The 24,775-nt window shown below is 38.3% G+C and overlaps 1 long non-coding RNA gene across 1 annotated transcript; it reads right to left on the reverse strand.

The window, feature by feature from the left end:
- Window positions 1-23,210: 23,210 nt before the first annotated feature.
- Window positions 23,211-24,559, reverse strand: LOC115623173. The gene is made up of 3 exons (XR_003995381.1): window positions 24,282-24,559; window positions 24,036-24,181; window positions 23,211-23,227 (listed from the first exon to the last, which is right to left on the reverse strand). It is a non-coding gene; the product is annotated as an uncharacterized LOC115623173 (long non-coding RNA).
- Between the last annotated feature and the right edge of the window lie 216 nt (window positions 24,560-24,775).

Here is a 24,775-nt window from a genome sequence, read left to right on the forward strand (position 1 = left end):
GTACATACTCGTGTATTATATGCATGAGCGGCCTGCCAACAAAAGATGCTGCTGCCTGTACATAACAAGCTGGCGTTAAGAGCAAAATAAAGTGTAGCATGCTTTTGAGCGTCGGTTAGAAAGTTCCTCTGTGCTGAAGCCAAAGGCTATGAAGCTGATCGGGCAAAGTGGGGCGACAAGCAACAACAGAACTAAAATAGAGAAAAATTTTATAATTAACAGCAGCGCGACTAACTGCAGATGCTGCTACAGCAAAAGGAATAGCTCCAGCAGTTGCCTCCTTTATCCAAAGCGACAATCTTTTGAGCTGAGTGGGGGACACCTTGAGAAGTGCCTGCCTAACTGGCTAACTGACTGCTTGACTGACTGGGTGACTGCATGACTGACTGACTGGCAGGCTTGGCAGCTTGCAGCAAGTGCCGTGAGGGAAATGCCAAGCATGTGTATAAAGCAGCCAGCTAGGCAGGCAAGCAACAAAAGCGTGCAACATTTTTAGGGTGCAGCATGACTTTGTTTCTTTGCTCTCCTTGCAACTGACGCTGAAGATGCCCACCATCCGCAGAGCAAGAGGCGAACCAGGGAGAGAGAGGGGAAGTGGGGTCGAGCGGCTCTGCCTTCAATGCAAATATTTGCACAAACTACTTTGGCTCTGGCTGCTGGCGCAGAAACGCAAGCCACGCACAAAAGTGCGTCATAGGAACTTCAGCTATTAGAAAGAGCTTCCTCCATACAAATGTATATGTGTTTGTGTATTGATGTGTGTGTGTGTGTGTGTGTGAGTCACTGCTGTGCTGGGGCTCAGTTGCTTGCAAAATATGACTGGAATGTATCATAAATAAAGCGGTTAAAAGCAGTCAGCAGCGAGTTGGCAAGAAGCCGTTGCAGTGCGTGACCGAAGAAAGCAGAAAAAACCATTACCATTGTTGTTGTCGCTAACGTATACGCAATATGCGTAAGTTAAGGCTAAAGAGCAAAAAACGAGAGGCTGTTGCCCGAGTGGCAGCATAATAGGCGTGGGGGGATGTCAATGCACAAGTATATGTGAGTAGATTTCTTTGTTTTTAAATGTTATGTGACTCACAATGCAAAGTGCTTCAAAAAAGTATTTTCTCTTAGCTCAGTTTAATTTTGATATTCAGAACATTATTTCTAAAATGTGGGAAAAACTATTCTGAAATCAATCAGATCAGAGATTTATCTATCTATCTATCTATCTATCTATCTATCTATCTATCTATCTATCTATTTATCTATTTATCTATCTATCTATTTATCTATCTATATATCTATCTATCTATCTATCTATCTATCTATCTATCTATCTATCTATCTATCTATCTATCTATCTATCTATCTATCTATGTATCTATCTATCTATCTATCTATCTATCTATCTATCTATCTATCTATTTATCTATCTATCTATTTATCTATTTATCTATCTATATATCTATCTATCTATCTATCTATCTATCTATCTATCTATCTGTCTATCTATCTATCATCTAGGGATCATGAATGGGAAATATACATATTTCTATAAGTTGTTGAATTACAGAAAAGACATGACTTTTCTCGCATAGTATTTAAACAAGTATACTATACAATCCTATCACTTTCATTAACAAACTTTCAGTATTATCATTAATCAGGATGAGAATTGATGTTAATATTCAGAAGGTTTTCAATTTATTTCTCAATCTCTGATTGACCCTCTTTGTATTTCTATCCTTTTTTAAGCACATTCTATTATTAATTTAATTTATATTCGACGAATAATTATTGTAGAAATCATTCCAAACAATAGAAATTATTATAGAATGTATCTCGGTTAAAACGTATCTAATCTGAACTTACAAATTTCGGAATTATTGAAATGAAATAATCATTTTTGAACGGACCCCATACATGTTGCTGCTACTGTATGCGCGTGGGAGTGTGGGTGTGTGTATGAGTCAGAACTTCTGTGTGTGTGTGTGTGTGTGTGTGTAGGCATGCTGCGCCATATTTGCACACATACAAGTATCCTTGCAGCATTTAACAGGCTGCGTGTTGAGTTTGCTTTTCGTTCTTTACTTTTTTTTTTGTCAAAGCTTTGTTGTTTTCTTTGTTGTTGTTGCTGCTGTTGTTGTTGCTGTTGCTGCATGAAAGAGTGGCGATGTGCGTGCGTGCATATTTATGCGTATTTTGTTTGCATTGCTGATGATGTGCTAGCAACAGCAACAACTCTTCACTTTATGCGTGCGTGCGTCCTGTGGGGAGCCTGTGGGGCGAACAGCGTTGCAATTAGAAGAAGAAAGAAAAAATGAAACCAACTTGCAACGGAAATGGGTTGCCTGCAACTTTCGGCTTGTAATGCAATGTGTGGGTGCAAATTTGTTGTTCCTGCTCTTGCTGCTGTTGCTGTTGTTGTTGCTGTTGTGTGTGGCAACAAACGCTGGCGGCTGTCAGAGTGTGGGTGTAGTTAGTTCTATGTTTGTGTACAAAAGTGTGCGTGCTTGTGTATGTATGTATGTGTGTGTTCGGTTGTGTGTTCGGGTGTGTGTTAAGTGCAAAGTTCTGCTTAAAATTGTATTTTTATGTAGCGCGGCATTTTGGACAACAGCAGAAGCAGCCGCAGCAGCAGCAGCAGCAGCAATAACAACAACAACAAATGGCAACAACTACGCTCAGCTACGTGCCATGAAAAATTTTTAGCGCAGTTTATGTTGACTTGGAATTTGCTGTTGTTGTTGTTGTTATACTTCTTCTTCTTCTTTGTTGTTGTAACTTTGCTGGCTTTCCTGTTTCTTTATTTTGTTGTTGTTGTTGTTGTTGAACATTTCTTTAATTTTTTTCTTATATTTCGTTTACATTTATTTTTTCGCTGCTGTCGTTGCTGCTACAAACCACCCCCACACTATATATGTATGTATGTGTGTGTGTGTGTGTGTGTGTGTTAGGGGATGTTTATGCATTGCGTTCGCAGTCAGCCAGCCAGCCAGCCAGCACTTTCAGGACTTTCGTACTTTAGCAAATGACTTGACTTGTTTTCGCTGCTACGACTCGTTTTGCTTGCTGTTGTTGTTGCTGCTGCCTGCCTGCCTGGCACAAGTTTTAGTTTGGGCAAGGAAAAAAAATTAAATTGATTTTTTTTCTCAAGTTGAACGTAAAAGTTAAAAAATAAATAAGAAAGCAACGCAACTTGGACTACGAGCGCGCTAAATGTATTGGAAAAAGGCAAAAGGAACGCCCAACGATCTCAATAATTTCCTGGACCAGACTTTCGGACAACGAGGAACATTTTAGTAGTAAATTGCTTTTTCCTACATTTTTAAACAATTTGTTTGCTGGTAAAATGTAGCTTGCAATGCTCGACGTGCATTTTAAAATGAATCTGAGGAGTCTCGTTTGTAGTCGTTCCTTAAATATAATGAAGCTACCACTTATTAAAGATTCAAGTATAGAGGTATATAGTACTCCACATTAATGCAGTTTGAACTCTTGCTAGTATTAAACGTTTACAAAATAGTCATGTATAAACTAAATTGTTAAATTTTCGTCAGTTTGTAATAATTATTTGAATAAATATATATATCTTAAATGTTTCAAAATATATAAATACAAGTATGTATAAGAAAGCAACACATTTATTTATTTATTTAAAAGTAAACTTTGAACATATTTTTATACAGCTCGGAACATTAATGTCTATTTATTTCAAGAACCCACCATAGACTGCTTTAGTAATTAATTAATTAGTAATTAATCATTTTATTTCATTACAGTCTTTAGTACAATCTACCTAACTGGTCCCAATTTTAAAAGCTTCTTGAGTTCGTTGGACTCTATATTTTTCAAATAGAAACTATTTGACGCTATTTCAATTTTTCAAAATGCTCTATTTTCTTTCATAAAAAAACTTTAACAAAGATCTTGTCCACAGACTTTTAACTGATTGTGATATTATTCTCACTATTTCAAGAAAACTTCATCCTACACATGTATAGAATATATAGAATAAAGCGAGACAACCAACACCATACACCAGATTGTGTTGTTTTTTGCCACTGAAGGTAAAAACAAGTTTTAAGTAAATCGAATTTATAAATTTTTAAGGTTTTCCAATCTATTTAATTATAACCTTCAGAGAAAAGTGCAAGGGTATATGTTTTTTTGTGTACAAGCTCGAAACACCCAGAAGATAAAATGGTAGATCAAACGCTATAGATTTATACTTTATATGATCAGCATGACGAGACAAATCCAAAATGTGATGTTGTTTGTTTCTAAAGATATGGGAACCCCAGCTTTGCATCACTCGAGAGTGTAAAAGTAATAAATGCAAGCTGAGATAATGCAGAAACAATAAAAGACGAAGAAAGTCTCTTACCTCGTTTTATACTTTATTGAGCAATATGAAAATGCTAATAAATGATGTTCTAGTAAATTATATCTTCCGTTTTAAATCATGGAATCTCGTTTTGGAGGCATCTTTAAATCACACCCACCTCCCCTCGCTTTCTATCCTTTTGCAACCACAGAGCTCAGTTACTTAGTAGGCGCGCCTCGTTCAACTCTTTTCCTCTTTTTTTTTTGCTTAACACGCACACGCCTACAAATTTATTGTTTCAATTATATTTTCAATTTGGCAGAGGCAACAGACAACAACAACAACAGCAGCGCAGCAGCACCAGCAGCTAACGGGAAAGTTGACATGCAAAAAATGCGCGGCATATACTATAAATAAAAATGAATATATGTATGCATACGAGTATAGGAGTGGGTTGGAGGTTAGAGGTGGGTGGTGGGAGGTGGTAGGTGGAAGGTTGGAGTGTGCTACACGCTTACATTTCGCTCTTCAACGTGACAGCTTTTCTTGAGAATAACAAAAAAAAAAAAAGGAGGGGGCGAGCGTGCAATTGAATTTGGCGCACGGCCCCGTCATACGAAAGCAAAGGCAAAGGCACAACCAACTTATATATCGAAAGTAAACATGACAAAATTTATATATATATACATATATAAAGGCAGAGTAAAACATGAAAACATGAAATACAATATATACAAAAATTGTATTTGCAACCAGCCGTAAAGAAAGCAGAAATTGTCTCAAATAATATTTAAGAAAATTAAATTGAATTTACAGCCAAAAAAAGGAGAAAGAGAGAAAAAGAACAACAAGAAATGATGAGCACAAAATAATCAAAAATCGATTTAAAGTGCGGCTTGTTATTGTTGTTTCTGTTGCTGTTGCTGTTATTGTTGTTGTTGTTGCCTGTAACAATATGCCACGTCGTTGTGGCAATTGCTGCTGCTGCTGCTGTTGTTGTTGTTGTCAAAAATGCAATCAAAAGATATGGCAAAGGCGCAAGTTGTACTTTATTTGATAGGCACTTTGTTGGCAAAACTTTTCTTTATTTTTCTTCATCATTTTTCTCCATTTTATTTTGTTTTTTTTTTGTGAACGCGGCAGTTGAAATTGAAATTGTAAGATGTTTGCTTCTTCTTGTTTGTTATTTCATTTTTTTGGCATGCTTAAATGGATTGAACGAGCAGTCAAAGGCAAACTCAATATTTTTCAATATGCGTGTGCAATCACATGCAAATTGCTTTGATGGCAAAAACAGTCGAAAAAATGGGTGTACGAGTGTGTGTGCATTTAATTTGCTAACAATTAGAGGCAGAGCCTAGAAATTGAACCAACGCCGCTTAACCTGCTGACCCTCTAAATACACAAAACAGAGCCGCAAGCCGAGTAGAACGAACTAGGGAGATTCAGAGAGGTAGGGCGTTTGTGGAATAGAGATGGAAAAAGCTACGAAGAGTATGTGCTTGTGTGTGTGCGCCTGCATGCTTGGCTACATTTAACCCCTTCGGCACTAGATGACAAACGTTTCTCTGGGGTGCGAATTTAGTTGAGCGTTGCTCATAGGATCATATCATATCGGGCTGAGCGAGAAATGTTTCGAGGGGTCGCTCGACGAATCGGTCAAGCTGAAAAATGCACTGCAATTGCACCTTGCATCTACACAAGTGCATAAAAATAAATACACACACGCACGCACACGTTCTCGTACATGCCCTACAGTGCTAAGCGTGACAATTGTGGCCTTTGAACCACTCCCGCTTCTAGTCTCCTTTCACACTAGATATTTCTTCAGCTGTGCTATTTAATTTGCACACAAATGCGTCGAGTTCGAATGTAATGTTTTTTCCCTAAATAATAATTAACAATTTCAACAAAAACCGACTTCAAATGGGACCACACGGGAATCATCAGCTTTCAAACACAAAAAGAATCATCAAAATCGGTTTACACAGTCGAAAGTTCTGGGGTAACAATCAAAAATACAGTCGATTTGAGAACGTCCTCCTTTGCAGAACCTAGCCAAATTCTCATCAAAGTACCCTTGAAGTACCTTCTTACCAATAAAAAAAGAATCATCGAAATCGGTTGGCGTGATATAAAGTTATTCGTTCATTTGTCTTCTACATACTTAATACAAATTGAAGAATTATGCTGTTTTCTCATTGTCAGAACTGGACTAAATTTAAATGGGACCATTCGGGAAGCACCAGATTTCAAATGGTACAAGAATCATCAAAAACGGTTGACCCAGCCGAGTGTACCGAGGTAACAAACCAAAAAAAAAAAAAAATTCAGACGATTTGGTAACATCATCTTTTTTTAAAGTCGGTTAAAAAAATGAAATTAACTCTATAATATACTATTACTAACCACAACTTTTTTAGATCTTTTTAGGTAACAAAACACAAAAAAAAAAAAATTCAGACGAATTGGTAACATCATCTTTTTTTAAATTAACTCTATAACTCTATAATAATATACTATTACTAACCAAAACTTTTTAAGATCTAAGTTGCATTTTTATTTATAAGTAGCGTAAATTAATATATCTGTTTAAATAGCATTACTGCCCCAGTAGGAATTTTATTTGGTGCTGCCAACTTGTGTAAATGTGTGATTCATTTTTTCAAAACAATGTTTTTTAATAAATTGCATTTATGTGCATTTTTAAATAATGTTGAAAAGGATTTCAAATTCGAACTAATATAGAGTATTTTTTTTGCATATTGCAATAAAGGCAGCATTGACTATTCCATTCCCTACTAAGTGGCACAGCAATGCCAGCCCTAGTTCGACGAGTAGTTCCTAGAACTGCTGGGAAATCGAGTACTTACGTAAATGTAGACGCACATGTTTGCTTGTGTGGGTATTATGTGTGCTTTTGGCCATGCATCGTTGATATTTAAATTAAGGCTGTGAAAAGCGCCGCTTACAAGTGCAGTGATGACGACAAAAACAACAACAACAACAGCAACAGCAACAGCAACAATAATAAGAGCAACAACACAAAATGCACTTCAAAAATAGAAATACGTATACAGTGGGTTAAAAGAAAAAAGGGTTAAATGCTGTCACAGATAGCTATCTATGTGCATGCTCTCTCTCTCTCTCTCTCTCTCTCTCTCTCTCTGTGTGTGTGTGTCAAAAGTGTATCCTTGAAATGCAATGCAAGAGTAAGAAGGGCGTTGAAGGGGGCCAGTGGAGGGAGAGCGAGGGAAAAATATAGATAGAGGGAGAGAAGAAGAAACTTCTGGTTGTATGCACACAATTTACACTTTTGGTTGCTGTGGCAATTAGTGGCGGGCAGTGCGTTTGTTTATGCTGTTGTTATTGTTGTTGTTTATTAATAAACAATAACAATAACAGGGCTTAATTGCATGGCCATATGCACGAAGTAGTAGAAGAAGTGGAAGAATTGCACCTGCAGTTTGCTTTTACTTGCCAGTTAACCCCAATTTCTGGTTGTTGCTGTTGTTGTTGCCTCTCCTGCTGCCCTGGGCATCATTATGCAAGCCTTCGCACAATCCCCCTATCTACCATGTTCTCGCCACCCCTCGTCGCCCCTCGCCCAGACACTAGCACGCTATCTCTTGCCAGTTTGTCTCATTAAAATAAGCAAGCAAAATCATTTGCAGTGTCGTTTCTTTTTCCCTGCTTTAGTGCCCTATAACCTAACGGGTGTACGAAGCTGCTTGCAATCAATGTAACAGGCAGGAGAAGTCGTGGCAGACCCATTCCATTTTATAATGTCATCTGTTCGTCCGTTCGACTGCATGAACGTCGATATCTTTTGAAGTAATTATTATAATTGCGATGTCACAGCCAAATTGTAAGTCAGTTCTTTTGTAACGTTGCGCCAAAATCAGATAACTATATAATGCCATTGAAAGAATCAAAGTAGAACTAAAATTGAAGCGAATGATTTCAGAAAATTATATGATTTGAATTTTGATATTTTGAAAAATATAATTATTTAAAATTTCTATTTGATAAAAATGATAACCTTTATTGAACCTGTCTTTATTTTAGCTTAAGAATTGCTCGCGAGCTGGGAAGTAGAGTGCACAAAAGTCGAAAGTGTTGCTACACTCTACTGTAAAAACTGCAGTCTTGGATTTTTGCCCTCGTTGCTGTTGCATATAATGCATACAATGCGGCACTTTTGTCCTTTAACTATTTACAAGGATAACTGCAGTCTTCGGCATGGCTGTCTTGTATCTTGTCCTTCCCCCCCCCCCTCTCGCCATTCCCCTTTCAGACTGGTCGCTAGTTTCGCACTTGTGTTATGCAAATTACAACGCAACTAAGCGCCATTAAGTATACGCAGCGTTGATTTCATTTCTTTGCTGCGCACGGCGTTAATTATGTAACATTAATTTATTTTTAGTGATTTTGCCGTTTGCTCGACCCTCTCCTGTCCATGCACTTTTAATCAATGCAAATTATTAAAAGCAAAAATGAAAATCACAATAGAAACAAAAAAAATGAAAAAACTCTTAAAAAGGATGTGAAAATTTATTTAACAACGCATAATAATCAGCGCAGATTTAAGCACACATGCATACTTAAATTTGTATAATACTTGTGTGTGTGTGTGGGTTTGTGTGTGTATTGTAGTTTGTTGTGCTAGAGAACAGCAAAATGAATGATTGTCATCAGCCAAACCACCACCACCACCATCTGAACCATCGCGGCACCACCACCACCACCAGCAGCTCAGCATCAGCAACAAGAGCCGTCGGCACAGCAACAAGAGTGAATAATTTTCATAAAAACAACAACAACAACATCATCATTCAATTGCACAGACAGACACACACACACACACGCATACTAGCACAACACATGAGCGTTTTATTATTTAATTTATGCGCTGATAAAAAAAATCTGCTGGTAAAAAAAATTGAACACACAATGCAGACACAACGCATAGATACAATTTCAGTTTTATCTTTCTTTCTTTTTTTGAAAACAATGAAAATACAATACGGACACATACTCGTAAATAGGTAGGAAGGTAGGCACATGTGTACCTCAAAAATGTGAAAGATCCAGTTTAAAGAGAACGCGCCTTCAGTCTCAAGCAATTATTTGAGCTGCCTATAAGAAGTACGACTCGGGCTGCTGCCATGTATATTTCAAAATATTTAAAAAAGAATTTAAGAGGTGTTGAGAAAAGGAGAAAATATGATTTCATTTATTTTTAATTTGCTTGAAGTGCCATTCCATTGGTATTTAAAAACTGCCCATAACTGGTTGAGCTGCTTATGAAGAGAACTAGTGCATGGATAACCTATCTTCTATTTTAAACAAAATTGAAGAACCTAAAATCGATAATTACCAGAATATACTATAGATTTTCTTGAAAATAAAACATGCTTTACCAAAATGTCGTCAGGGTTCAGAACTTTTGCAACAGCAGCCAAATTGTAAGAACTAGTTTTGTATTTAAATTTTGCAAGAAATTCCTTTATTTCCAAATAAAATAATGGTCCAGTGCTAAGAATCCGTTTTAATGCGGAACTATTTTCTAGTATAGGTATGATGGTATAGGTATGTATGAATCTTCCTAATTCCTATTTGTATACAACCAAGAATTTCCAAAATTTGTAAGGAAATGTGTATTCCTCAAATGCCCCCTAAAGACTATTCTAGAGAATTGTATCAGGGTTATATTAATTAGTGTGATCAATTGATAAATGATTTCGCAGATAAATAAATCATATTTTTTTAAAATGTTCTTAAAATTAAGCATTAATGCATGTGTGATTATGCACTTTTTGTTTCTAAAAATCCGCAAGCTTTGGCATCAACAAACTGATTTTAAAAAATGTGCTTAAAAATATATGTATATTAAAAAAAAAGAATGTCAATACATACGGGCTTGGCTTTGGGTTCCTGCAAATAAACCAGAGAAAATAAATTAATAAAAAGGCGAGCATTAAACGCAAATTAAACTATAAATATGTGAGCTTAAAAATGAAAAAAATAATGCTCATACGCTTTATATTAATATGCATATGAATTTTTCAAAAATATATATAATCCGCATTGGGGAACGGGCACGCTGGCAGCCAATCAGAAAGCTCAACAACTAATTGAATGTCATGGCGGTAATTTACGCTCTTATATCAAGCCCATTAAAATGATAAAACAAAAACAACAATGACAATAAACAATTTGATTCAATGGCAAATTTATGTTTTAAATTTCGTTGCCCAAGCCCAAGTATTTAAAGAGCTTGTATGTTTTGTTTAAATTTTGTAAATGAAATGCGCATCGTCGAGCCGTGAAAAATAAGCTGGTGTTTGTTTGTGGAAACAAAAGCACGATGGATCGGATCACATATAAGCTGCTTAAAAGTTGCATGCAACGCAACACACACAAACACACACACACACACATGTACACGGAAAATACTTTTCTTAATAGAATATAAATAAAAAGGAAAATGAATGAAAACTGAAATATATTTGAGTTTTCATATTTATTTATAATGCACGGCAAGGCATAGAGAATGCAAAGTCTATATGTGTGTGTATGCATATAGGAGTATATAGTATAGTTCAACGCACTGGCACGTTTGGATTAAGTCCTAGGACAGGCACAGGCGCAGCCACAGGCACAGGCTCAGGCACAGGCTCAGGCACAGGCTCAGGCACAGGCTCAGACTCTGGTTGCAGGCACATGCGGAGAGAGAAATGGGAAAGCAGCACAGAAAGTGTGCGAACAATGCGAGCAGATGTGCATGAAAACGAAAAATACAAATGCAGATGCGAGTCCATATGTAGGTATGTATGTTTGTATGTATCTCTGTGCTTGTGTGCGTGTGTGTGTGTGTGTGTATCCGACAGATGAATATGCATTTCGAACGGCAACGCAAAAGGAAATAAAACAAAACTCAATCGGATTTGTGGCAAACGGAGAACTCAAACGTCCAACCGTTCACCAGTTCGTTCATTCGTTTGTTCGTCTTCCGTTTGGTACATTGAACTTGCCTTCCTCTGTTTGTTGTATTTGATGATGATGTTGTTGTTGTTGTTGTGTGTGCCTTAAGGCATTTTTTGGATAACTTTGTGCAATGGCCAACACATGTATGTACTTAAATGAATGATTGATGCAATCATTGAACACTGAAGCGCTCGAGTAAGTGACTAAGCTGAGCACATGCCCAGCCACCTGGCCATCTGGTCACCAACACCAGCACCACAACCACAACAACAACCACCACGACCATCATTTGACATTTATTAGTGAGCGGTAAATTGAAAAAGTGTCAGCAGTTGAAAAGTTTTTCATATATAAATACCTATACATTTTGGACTTTCAGGTAGGTCGTCGTATTCTAACAGGGTGATGTATTAAATATTATAAAGCATTTCAAATGGTTACGATATATTAAAAAAATCTATGTTTTTAAAAATTAAGTATAATATAAATGATTATTACTTCCCCAAGCTTAAGATAAAATCCATTATTGTTTTCGTTTGTAAATACAGACTAAGAAATAATATACTTAGAAGGCAACAATGAATATATTTCTTACATAGTTATTAAAGAAATTCGACTCCTTCTTCGCATTTTTTAAAAAGAACTAACAGGATTAATACAGTTTTTTAATGTTTTAACTAAGAGTTCGATGTCCACTAAGCACCAAAGGATTGAAAGATGGCTTATTTATTTATTTTAAACTAATAAATAAGTTGAGTCACCAAATGTGCAAGCAAATATTGTAAATCTGAAATTGCCGAAATCCTTAAAAAAAATACAGTTTGGAAGGAAACAGCAGGTCCGCAATCAAAATAGCAATTGGAAATGAAACGCAGTATAAAACAATTTTCGATTTTCATAAATAAATAAATAAATGTTTTCCTTCTGACAACATTATTCAAACTTCAAAGTTACAAACAAATTGAAGACGTAGAAGATTTTTTCTTAGGATAGAAAAATGCATTTCAAATTAAAGTCTATAAAGATCTTTAAAGGGTCTTGTAATTTTGATCAATGCTAAGTAATTATTGAGAACAAAAGTTAATGAAATATAAAAAAAATTACAGTTAACCAAATTTTTTCATTAATATAGGGTGAATTCTTGTTTGTAACATTTCGCCAACGTTATTTACAAACGTTTGAAATGTATTTATAATCAATTTAATTGTAATAGCTCAGCAGAAGTGCTTAAATAATTTGCATTTCATTTTAATATTGTTTTTGTTTATTGCCACCCTGTATGGCTGAGACATACGAGTCTAAGAAATACTGTCGCCTGCAACTGGATATGCAAGGAAGGAGCAAAGCTGCAGCACAACAAACGATGCGGACCACGAAGAGGATGAGGATGAGGACGAGCAAGAGTTCGAGCACGACATGGTATCAGATTGCACAACACACATGCTATATGTACAATAAAGTGAGAGAGACAGAGAGAGAGAGAGATGGCGAGAGAGAGAGAGAGAGAGGCACAGCAAGGTGATAATGAAGTACAAGCTCATCATCAACCTTGTCATTATTGCCAACATCAGCGTTGCCGACATCGTCATGGGTAGCTGTTGTTCTACCGAGTGTTCGAGTATCCTGTTTTCCTGAGCTCTGCTTATATACGTGTATATGTATGTGTATCTGTATCTGTATCTGTATGTAGAGCTCCCAACGTGGCGAAATGTGCGCTTGCTTGAGGGCCGCACTCTATGCGTGTGTGTGTGTTTGTGTGCCACAGCCTTTGTGGCAGCCTCAGGAACGCCAGTGGCAATGGCAAGGGATTGGAATTGGGTTTGGGTCTGTAACATGCAACTGGCAGTGGCACGTCCAAGTGTGTGTGTGTGCCACCAAGTGTCGAGAGTATGTCACGAACGGTATGCTCAAGTAGGAGCATTGCACTCAATGCTGTTGCTGCTTTCATTGTTGTTGTTCTTGTTGTTGCCGGTACTATGGCAGTATGCAATGCCCAAATGTAGGATATGGCGCATAATGCCGTGTACTTCCATGCACATATGAATTTGTAAGCATTTCGTATGCATGAAGTGAAACCTTTAAGTTGTTCCTAGTAGCTGACTATAAGACTATGTGTATGTGTGTGTGTGTGTGTGTGTGTGTGTGTGTGTGTGGGTGTGTGTTTAGTGTGCTTGCCCAGTGCATTTAGTTTGATGAAGTAGATGATGCTTTCAGCAGCTTGCATAACGTTAAAAGCCATCATTGTACGTTAGAGAGGGTGTCGGGCAGTCTTTAAAAGCGTTCTGAAAAATGGCAAATGCTTTTTCCTTTGAGGCACGCACGCTCGGTCGACAGTTTCACAAAAAAAAGAAATAAAATAGCACACACCCGACTCTTCTATACGCTGCAAAAGGCTCTTGAGAGAAGGCGATTTTACTTACTTTATTTATTTGCATTTATAATTTTACGAAACTAAACAATATGTTCAGGCGATATAAAGATTTAACTATTTAGTATGATGAGCCTCAATCACAATGAGAGATAAAGCATGACGAAAAAATTTGAAATCAATAATGGCTTTTCCCTATACTTATCGTTCCTATGACAGACACATAATTTCTGGATTTAATTTTGAAATATATTTAAGTTATAGCAGAGCTGATATTTAAAGACCCATAAATACAAAATTTGTTGTTATATAATAATAAACAAAAAAAAAATATTATTATAGGAACATTTAATAAATAAATAAATAAATATTTCACTATATGACATACATTCTTTATTGCGCCGATTCTAATAAAACTCCAAATTGTTTTGAATAAAATATGATATTGTGCCTTACAGTGAATTTTTGTTTGCAATGTGGCTCAAAGGAACTAAGGGGCCATACAGACAGAAAGCTATATCTCTTAATTTATTTTATAAAAATATATATTTGATTTGTGGACTCCCCTTCCACCTGTTACATAAATAACAGTTTGCTTAGCATACCCTTCCAGAGTACGCTGCACCCCGGTGTAAAAAAAATAAAAGTGAAATGGAAAATAGGAAAATAAAGAGTGTGGGCTGTAAGTACAGACACAAAGTTTTAGGCGATTACAAGCTAAGGACAATGAAACACAAAATGAAGTCAATCACTCAAACCCCCGGCCAGGAGAGCAGGCAGCAAGCCTGCATAAGAGTTTTGTCTTCGTCCTGTCTGTAGCTTTTCCTTTCCTCGTTGTTGGGTGGTTGATTTGCCGCTTTTGGCGACTTTCTTTTTTTTGGTCAGACACTTTTAATATGCGTTGCTCTTGCCTCTCGGTTTATTTGTCTTAGTCGCTTTTTTTTGTTTCGCCTTGAAAAAATGCTTTTAATGAGAAAATTCTTAAGAAAAACTGCATATTTAAGGCGAAACGGCGGCAATACACATAGATGAAGTATAAGAGGCCCGGCAAGAGAGTGCGAGATTCGCGCTGTTTACATTGACGCAAATAGCCAAGTTAATGACTTACGCCTGAGGGCATTTTTTTGATTTGTGAAAGTCAAAAGAGAGAGAAAAAAATGAAAATAAAAGCGAACGAAGCAAACTGAATTGCAAATTGAAGTTGCCCGGACAGACGTATTGAGTTACGCGCTCCTCAACGCAGAAAGCCCAGAGACCTAGCGGGGAGGAACCACAAAAAGTGCAGCCAAAAGTGCATTGATCCGCATTCGATTAAAATAAGGCGTAATAAATAAAAATAAAACTTGAAGAAATACATAAGCGATTGACCAGCGACCTGCTAGCAGCTACCAGCTGTGTAAGCTGCCACTATGGATTGGGACAGGAAATTTTCAATGAAAATCAAAATATAAAATTTGTTTAGAATCGGGTCTTTTTAAAAGATGATACCAAAATAGTCTTTAAACTTATTCAATCACTTTTAAATGAAATTGAAACAAGTAGAAATGATACGAATTGACGTTGCAGCTATGAATTTAATACTGATCCCAATATTGGCATGGCAGCGAAGATGCTGGAACTATACATGATAACTATATGTTCCTTTAGAAAGCACTTGAAGCGATTTATGCTTTTAAATTTGAAGTATAGTACAAGGTATTTTCCAAAGTAAACAGGACTTTAAAAATAAAAAAAAACAGGGCAAATGCATTTTTCCGAAAAGGTAGAAGTCGCACGGTGCCATATCAGGTGAATACGGCGAGTGATTAATGGTTAAAATGTGAGATTTGGTCAAATATTTGGTCACAAGCGTCGATCGATTCTGAGCAATTTTTGGTCGTCAGTCAATTTGTGCGGAACAAACCGTGCACACGCCTTCCGTAAGCCCAAATGTTCGGTCAAAATGCGATAAATCGATGATTTGGAGATGTTCAATTGCATTTCCATCAATTTCAATGATGATTTCGGCTGATTTTTCATGAATTCACGCACAGTTTCGATGGAATTTTCGGTGATCACGAATTTTGATTGGCCCACATGTTGATCGTCATTTATGTCCTCACGACCACTTTGAAAACGTTGAAACCACTCGTGCACTCTGCTACGGGATAGGCAATCATCGCCATAAACTTGTTCCATCAATTGAAACGTTTCGGGAATAGTTTTACCAATTTTAAAACAAAATTTAATGTTGGCTCTATGTTCGAAGCTCATTTTCGCACCGATAACACTTAAAGCGCAATAACTTCACTTCCAATCGATGAAATGTCATGAAATTCTCACTGGACAATCGATAAAGATTGCAGAGTCTAACGCACCAGTCGACATATAGATAGCGCCATCATGGGGCGCTAGATTCAAAAAGTCCTGTTTACTTTGGAACACACCTTGTCCAAAAATGTCTTCATCTCTCGACTTTTCCTTTTTGGTATAAATTTCGGATCCAATAATCCAATAATATATACAAATATTCCACCAACTGCTACTACTACTAACAATATTTCGCATTTAAGAGGAAAAACATTTTATGAAAAATGATTATACATGATAGATTAAGCCCATGGTAGAGTTGAAATATTTATCGGACCATCAATTGAAGCAAAAACAGCGCGAAGAGGCATTGAAGGAACAAGACAAGAACTTCCGCGACATTGTCATTATTATTATTTCGGTTGTTGTCCGAGGCAGCCGGCAGCAGCTACAAAAACAACAACGACAACAACTGCAACAACAACGACAACAACAATGGCAACATGTGTACATAGCAGGCAGGATTGTAGACCATAAAGCAAAGGAAGATATAAACTAAAGCGCCAGGAATAGTGACAACCAACGTCAGTGGAAGAATGGAAGCCAGCATGGGCAGAAAGCGTTCTGGTCGTTGCGGAGGGGTGATTGGAGGGGGGTGGGGTGGCTGGAGGGGGTCAATGCTGTGCATGGCCTCCAAGTTCGATGGCTGGCGTTTTTATTGACAATGTCAACTTTTGGCGCGCTCTCGGACTGAACAATTTACAACTTTATCTATGTGTGTCGTCATTCAGGCAGGCATTCTGGCAGCCAGGCGACTGACAACATGTTGTAGTTGCTGTAATTGTTGTTGTTGTTGTTGCTGCTGCTGCTGTGCCATTTTCTTGTTTGACAACCTTTTGTGTTGCAACGGCGACGACGACGACGACTGCGGCTGCGCAGCCTTAATTGTGTGTGACCAGCCGTGTGTTGTCTTTGCCATAAGCCGTGCATGTGTGTGTGTGAGTGTGTTTGTGTGTGTGTGTGTGTGTGTGTTTGTGTGTGTGTGTGTGTGTGTGCTGTTTTGCAAACTCATGAGCAGCGATCAGCGAGCAAACGAGCGGCTGCTTCTTTTTTTGTGTAGGTTTCCTGTCTGGCAGCGCTGCCAGCGTCGAAAAAAAAACTACGCTCGTCGGCTATTTATTTATGTCTGTACGTTATGTACGTATGTTTGTCTCTCTCTGTGTCCGTCTGTCTGTCTGTCTGTCTGTCCGCCCATTTGCCTGTTGGTATGTGAGTATCTGTGTGTGCGATCAAAAGCCGCGTTTGTAACTTGTGAACATCTGCTCCTCAACACAACAAATGAACGCAAAACGTCGAACGACGGACGACGGACGACAGACGACGGACGACGGACGAACACCAAACGACGTTTGCTTTTCCTTTTCCTTTTGCTGCTCTGCTCTCTAGTAGTTGTTGTTGCTGTTGTTATAGCTGCTACGTTTCGTTATTATCGTTTTTATTGTTGTTTTTATTCCATAAGGCATATTACTGGCAACTACTTAATGTTGTTGTTATTATTATTATGGCTGTTGCTTCCATTTGGTGTAAAAAGGCAAAAAGAAAAAAGTGCTTTGAAGCGAAAGTGTGTGTGTGTGTGTGTGCGTGAGTGTGTATGTGACTTTGAATAATATTTGGAGCAGTTCTCAAGTCCGTTCAGCATATTGATTAATTGTCGAAGCAGCTAAACACATATGTCGCTAACTTTTAAATAAGCAGCGGATTTGAAATATTCCCCGAAATGTTTATATAATCGTAGTACAGATATGTTAAGAAAGCGGGAGATAACGCACTCAACGAATAAAAATATAGAATTTGCTGTAATTATAATGTTACTGAGATACATAAATAGGTAGTATTTAAATCAAATATCTTTAGAAGCTGGGGTGAAGAAATATTATATGCTGACCATTATTTTTTATTTTTTAGTTAGAGTTAATAGTCTTCTAGTATTCGATGAATAAAAAAAGGGTAATAAACTTTAAAGTTAGTTATGGCATTACATATATTATGCATACACAAATTAGTAGCTTTCAATCTACCCTTTAATTGAATAACAAACGATGCACTCCCATAAGTGTCGAATTAATCTTAGTTAACTTTGCACTTTTTCTTTGATTAATTCGAATTTTTTAGACAAAGCATATACTTTTGAGGCCTGCATACTTAGCTCCTTGCTCTTCAAGAGGTTTTTCTAATGAAGTACCCGTATTTACTGACTTGTATAAAGTAAGGAAGCATTGAATGAAATCCATCTTATTCGTCATTTATGTATGATTGAAAGATTAATGATTGCCTAAATGTTCTTTTCTATTAAATTCATTATAAGACTTGTTCAAGTATCCTTAAATTTGATTCTCAATTCCAAACAACTCAATTAGGCATACATATGACAGAGATCTTCATTAGATTGCCGCTTGTCGCCATCATTTTGCACCTTCCACATAGACATGTCCACTTGAAACCCCAAACCGAAACTAGAGACAACTATATACATATGCCCACTTAAATATATTGTAGCGCATCAGATACCTATGCCCCGGGCCTCTCAGTTGCATATGTGTCTGTGTGTAACCTGATTTCCGTCTCAAAGGATATGCGCTGCCTGCGGCCCAGCTCTTAAGTGATTTTTGCACCGCATTGGAAATTGAATGGAAAATGGACAAAACTCGTTTCTCGCTCCATGTTGATGGCCAATGCTGATGCCAATGCTGATGCCGATGCTGAGGCTGAGGCTGACTCTGATGTTGCAGCCGGTGCTGCATGGGAAGCTGATGCTGAAGCTAAAGTTGTTGCTGTGGCTGTGGCTGTATCTGTAGTAAGGAGCCGAGGAGCTCTCAAGTGCATGTGCGCAAGTACTTAAAGGCACACAAGTGCCTGAGCGACAGATGGACGGACAGACAGAAGCTGCTTGTAGGTTACTAGTGGAACGCTTGGCCCGCTTGGCAGGCTGGTGGCACTCAAATCTTTGGTGAGAGCTCTGTGTGCGACGCCGCGCATTAATTTTCGCCGGCCAAGCGAACATCTGTTGCGCTGACATAAATCTTGAGTGACTGACCGCTGGAGCGCAATACCGCGAAGCCAACTGCAAACGTAGAATCGGCACCCAGAACCCGTTTTCAATTTGGACATCTCGTAAAGCTGAAACAGGGACATGCACCGTTTTGCCTCCTCTTTTTTTTAGCATCACGTCTGGCGCAGATTCATTGAGAAACTTTTTGAATGAATGGCATTGAGAGTGCACAACACACTTAGAAAAATGCACTAGCAAGATGTATCTCCAATTTATATCCAGACTCTAAGTATAGTATTCGTTTGAATATGAATAAAGCACCAAAAAGATTTATAATTTTAATTTATCAATTTTATGAGTATCAACGAATTTTAAATATTTGTAGTGGCAGAAAGCGAAAAGTGGCGAAGAGTAAAGCCATCCTAAATAGCTTAAGCTCCAATCTAGAGGAACGAAAATAACAGAATTATGAGGTTCCCTCAAGAAAGTAAAGAGATAATAAAGCAGCTTAGCAGAAGCAACGCAAGGAACGCAATCCATGTTTAATCATTAGGCGTCTATATATTGCTGTACTAGTTTTTCATAGGAATGGAATGGTATATCTTAGGGGTCACAAAGCTTATAATTAAATCTAGTAAAAAGTCCGCCTATAAAAACAATAATTCCAGAAGGACGTACATCTCTTAAAAAATCCTCACGTTAAGAAGTAGTGCCAAACGGGACTATTAGGTTTTGTGTACCTATAAATAAACTAAACAACTACTGAGCCAAAAAGTGCCAGATAGTCCACCGAAAGCAATCACAAATAGCGGCAAACAGTGCCATATCATACTTGTAAGGGTTCCACAACTGGGCAATCGGTACAAATAAAAAAGAGTGGGTGTGGCAGAGAATACCAGATAGTTTTCAAAAACAAAATACAATACAAGTCCTTTATACTAGAAAGCTTAACAGTAGGAATTAAGATTGGAATTAATATTCAGATAGAGCTAGGCTAAGAGGTTCATAAATTCTACGAGCTCATATTTTGAGTAAATAGTTTCGGAAAATAGTTTAATTTTTCAAGACCTTTTGAGTTGTGAAAGTATTTTCTCTACAAATCCGATTCGTCCTTCTGGGAAGAGAAAAAGTAAGAGCTGATTAAGAGCGATAAAGGAGATGGCGTTTTGCAGTTTCCCGACTCTTCGCATATACAATAACCTTAATCGACTAAGTTATCGTTTTCTATAACCATTAAAGTGCATACATTGATTGTGTATGCAAACTTTATTTGAGATTTGTAGATCTTGCAGCATGAGACCATTATAAGCCTGTTGAGATCCTTACTTGCGAGTTTTTGAAGCTCGCTTTTGATGAAAAAATATTAGGTTAGACTTTGTGTTTAGACTACAGTAGAGCAGGAGGTGCCTTAGGGCTTCCAATACTCCTCACTCCTTGCACTTCCAAATAATGCAAATGTAATGTGTGATATGCTTCCTTAAAAGTTAAACTCTCCCTATCAAACAATAACCAAACCCATGGGTTTTTTAGATACCCCAAATATATCTTAGTGCTAAGCAGCTTAGTAGGACTAGGAGTGTTGAAGGCTGTGACTCGGACTTACCTTTTTCTCGGTGAGTTTCTCGCAACGTCGCTGCTTGCAGATCTGGTGGCTCTTGTCGTTGCGACAGGGGGCGCATTCGCCGCAGTTATCCTTGCGCTGGCAACCGACACATTCGCCGCAGCGCTTCCGTTTCTTCTTCGACTGAAAGACAGAGGCGGTAGAGGAGTTGGAGTGGTGGGTGTCGGTGTATGTGTTTGTGTTTGTGTCGGTTTCGGTTTCGGTATAGGATTGGAAGATGGGCGCGGGCGGCAACGGGGCCTGTTAATTTGCAGCGTTTGCAAGTTGCGCACGCAAGCCGGGAGGGAGCGCCCAGCTGAACTTACCTGCTTATCCATGGCATTGGCATCGTTGCTATCCCCCATGCCGAGGGCGCTGAGGGGACTCTTGAAATTGGCGGTACTGGAGACAGCATCGACTTGGCCAGGATTTGTTGGGTCGACGTCCATGCCGCTGGCCTCACTCTCGGCACTGGACTCGAGCGAATTGGGTCGATTTTTCCGCCGCTCCTTCTTTCTCGCGTCCACCCGCGCAATGGGCGACTGCAGCAGTTTCTCCACCTTGATGGGCGTGGTCGTGGTGGGCGTTGGCGTATGCGGCTGTGTGGTGGTGTGCGGAGTATGCGAGCCCGTGCTACTGGCGTGCGGAAAACTGTTGCTGTTGCCATCGTACGAAGTGGGCGTGTGCATGCCCATGGGCGTAAGTCTAGCCCCACCTATCGACTGCACCTGCGTCTGTCCACTGGCCAGACCAGTGCTGAGATCAAAGTCATTCGTGCTGTTCGTGTCCTTCTTCAGGCCCAACATGCCGCCGCTAGCAGTTAGCATGTCATAGTCTGCAGCGGCAAGACTGGTGTCCTTCTTGCCACTGAGCGGTGCAAAACCTGTGCCCAGCGGTGGCTGATAGAGCTGCAAATGGTCGACAGTGGGCGTGGCAGCACCATAGGCTACAGCGGCAGCTGCGCTCGGCGGCGGCACTAACGGATAACCGGCCGTGGCCCGATGATGTGCATGCGGATTCAACGCATGGTGATGAAAGGCATTGGGGGGCGGCGGTGGTGCGCCCAGTGGCGTAAAACTGCCCGATGGCGGCGTAATGCTGGCCTGCATGCCTGGGAGTTGAGTGAGCGGTGAACCGACGCTCATCATGCCCGGCGAGCTAACCGAAATACTGGCCGGCGACATGGCCACCGTTTGAAGGGCACTCATGCCCGGTGGCAGGGCGCTGGCGGCTCCCAGAGGTGTACCGTCGGGCAACAGCTGATCGTTGAAGCCGTGGAATTGACTCTGGAACGAGGGCAGCTTCGAGAAGGGCTCGAATCCGCTTTTGGCGGTTGGTGGTGGATGCGGTTGCGATGGCGTATTATCCTTGGATTCCATTTCCCAGGGACGTGTATAGCTGCCGTTGCTGTTGCTATTACTGTTGCTGTTGCCGTTCGATTGGGCTGCTGTTGCAGCTTGCGCTTGAGATTGTGGTGGTTGTTGTTGCTGTTGCTGTGGTGCTTGTGTGGTTGTGGCCTGCGTGCCGCCTACTGCTGGGGTGGCGGCGGCGGAAACGGAAACGGTATCGTTGCTATGCTGCTGTCCAAGCTGCTGGCTGTGGCCATTGTTGTTGCTGTTGCTGCTGTTGCTACCAGCAGCAGCATGATTGCTGTGGTTGCTGTTGCTGCCAAGTGGTGCTGCAACCGTTGTAGTGCCACCCGGATCGTTGTTGTTGTTGTTGTTATTGTTGTTGCCGGTGGAGGCCGTTGACTGCTGCTGCCGCGCATAGTATTCCCAATGTTGCTGCTGCTGCTGCTGCTCTGCCTGCAACTGTTGCTGCTGTGACAGTTGCTGATGCTGCTGCTGCTGCTGCTGGTGTTGCTGATAGTGTTGCTGGTAGTGCTGCTGATATTGGTGATGATGATGAGGATGATGGTGATAGGAGGCGGCCGTGGGCGTGCCCGAGCTGGCTGCTACGGCCGTCAGCTGTTGACTGAGACTGCTCAGCTGGTTGAGCGGCGTGTTATGCAAATTGACGCTCGCAAAGGATGCGGAGGAGGCGGAATTGGCCTGCAATGCTCCCGATGAGGTATCAACTGTGCCCCCGCTGCTCTGTGCTATTATTGAAGACGCCATTTAAGGACGCAGACTCGCATGGCTGCGCAGTTGCCTTCAATTGTTCACACCTTAATTTTGTTGTTTGCCTGTAGTTTGCTTTTGTTAATTGTTAATTGTTAATTATGAAATTTATTCGTTTATATAAATTTTTGTACACTTGTTTGTTTGCTCACTGCTTGAGGTAGTTTCAAAAATTTGTAATTTGTAATTTGATGCAAGTTGTTGTAATTTGTTATTAAATCGTTTTTGCAATAAATTATTTTGCTTTAGTTGTGTAAAACGCGATACTACAAAGATTTGTATTTATATTTTGAACTCACTGGTTTTGCGTGCGCTTAAGATTTATTTAAAATTTGTATTTGTATTGCGAATTGCTTGGGCGCTTTATATATGTATGCTTGCTATATAGTTTTATATGTATATATATCTATATCAATATATATATATATGCTTGTATATAAATTGCTTACAACTATTTTGTCGTTTATTTGTTGCTTCTGCGTTTGCTTGTAAAGTGCTACTATTAAATTGTTTTTAAAAATTTGTAAGTTTGAAAATTCAAATTTTGTACTTTATTCGTGTTGAAGATATATAATTGTATATATTTGTTGTTGTTGTTGTTCTTGTTGTTTTTGGTGTTTGTTGTAATTTGTAAAAACGGCAGCTATGAAAACGTTCACTTATTAAGTTTTTGTTTTGTTTTGTTTTGTTTTGTTTTACTTTATTTTATTTATGATTTGAATATGCAATTTGTTTTGTTTCTCCTTTAACTTTTCGCTCAGACTTCTTTAATTAATTTATTTTTTATTTTTTTTGTAAATTTGTATGCGTTGTGTTAATTATATATTTGTTGTTGATGTTGTTGTTATTGCTGTTGCTTATAACATGCGTGAATATTTGTTGTTGGGTGTTGATTTAATTATGTTGTTGCTTTACGATGAATTTTGTACTCTGGCTTTTGCTTTAAATTTGATTTGTTTGTTAATATTTGTATATGTATAAAAATAGTTGCGTTGCTGTTTAGTTGAAAATTAAAATTTGTTGGTTGTTTGTTTGTTGATTTGTTGTCGATTTGTTTTTGTTGTTGTTAAATATTAATATTTAATATAATGCCTAATATTTAATGCTTAATCGTAGTAATCTTTGTCTTCCGTTTGTTTGTTTGTTAGGTCTGCTTATAAATTAATTTAACATTAGTGCTCGCGTTTTTTGTTGTTGTTGATGTTTTTATAATTAAGTTATATTAGAATTATGTTGCTTTTCTATATATAATAATGTTATTTTCATTTAATTTAATGCATTTCTTGTTGCTGTAATGTGTGTTTTACTATTTTTGGTTTCAATTTAAATTTAATTTTGATTATGAGCCAAAAGAAATTTCGTTTGCAAAATTGTATTTTCTCTTTAAATTTCATATGCCGGAAATATTGTTGTTATTGTTGTTGTGTTTATCCTCAAATCCTTTGGTTGAAAGCTGTAATGAAAAGATACAAACTGATTAGTGGAGCCAATGATGAGCAGAGAAATGTACAAATATTTTAGAAGTGGTGGTATTTGAGTTAATATTAGAATACTTTGGTTTTTTTAAAACAACAATTTGCTTAATATCGTGGAAAAGAAGAGTTTTTATAGCTGTTAATGATTTGCGGCAAGGATCATTCAGTTGTTTCTTCCAAACTTAAAACATATATATCCTTTCCATTTAAGGGCCCTAAAAATTGCAGCTCAACGCAAGATTTAGTTCAGTTAAGAATTATTTATGCATCAGTTGTACTCGTAGTTAACAAAACAAAATATAATGATGACAAATGGGATCGTGAAGTGGTGGACTAGAGTGCTTCTTTTTCCAAAATTATATTTCATTCGTTTCGTTTTGTACCACTTATTTTTGAAGCATTTTTAATTTAATTTAAAACATATTTCCAAAATGTATTCCATTGACTTTTTTGAGGTTTAAAAAAATGCCTACTTTTAAGATATTATGTGTGCAGATCTGGGGCATATATAGACTTAGAACAAGTCGTAAGATAATTTTGTATTAATAAGTAAAAGCTTTCTCTTATTTAAT

Source organism: Scaptodrosophila lebanonensis, unplaced genomic scaffold, assembly GCF_003285725.1.
Source record: "Scaptodrosophila lebanonensis strain 11010-0011.00,11010-0021.00 unplaced genomic scaffold, SlebRS2 tig00000043-arrow-pilon, whole genome shotgun sequence".
Taxonomy (NCBI): domain Eukaryota; kingdom Metazoa; phylum Arthropoda; class Insecta; order Diptera; family Drosophilidae; genus Scaptodrosophila; species Scaptodrosophila lebanonensis.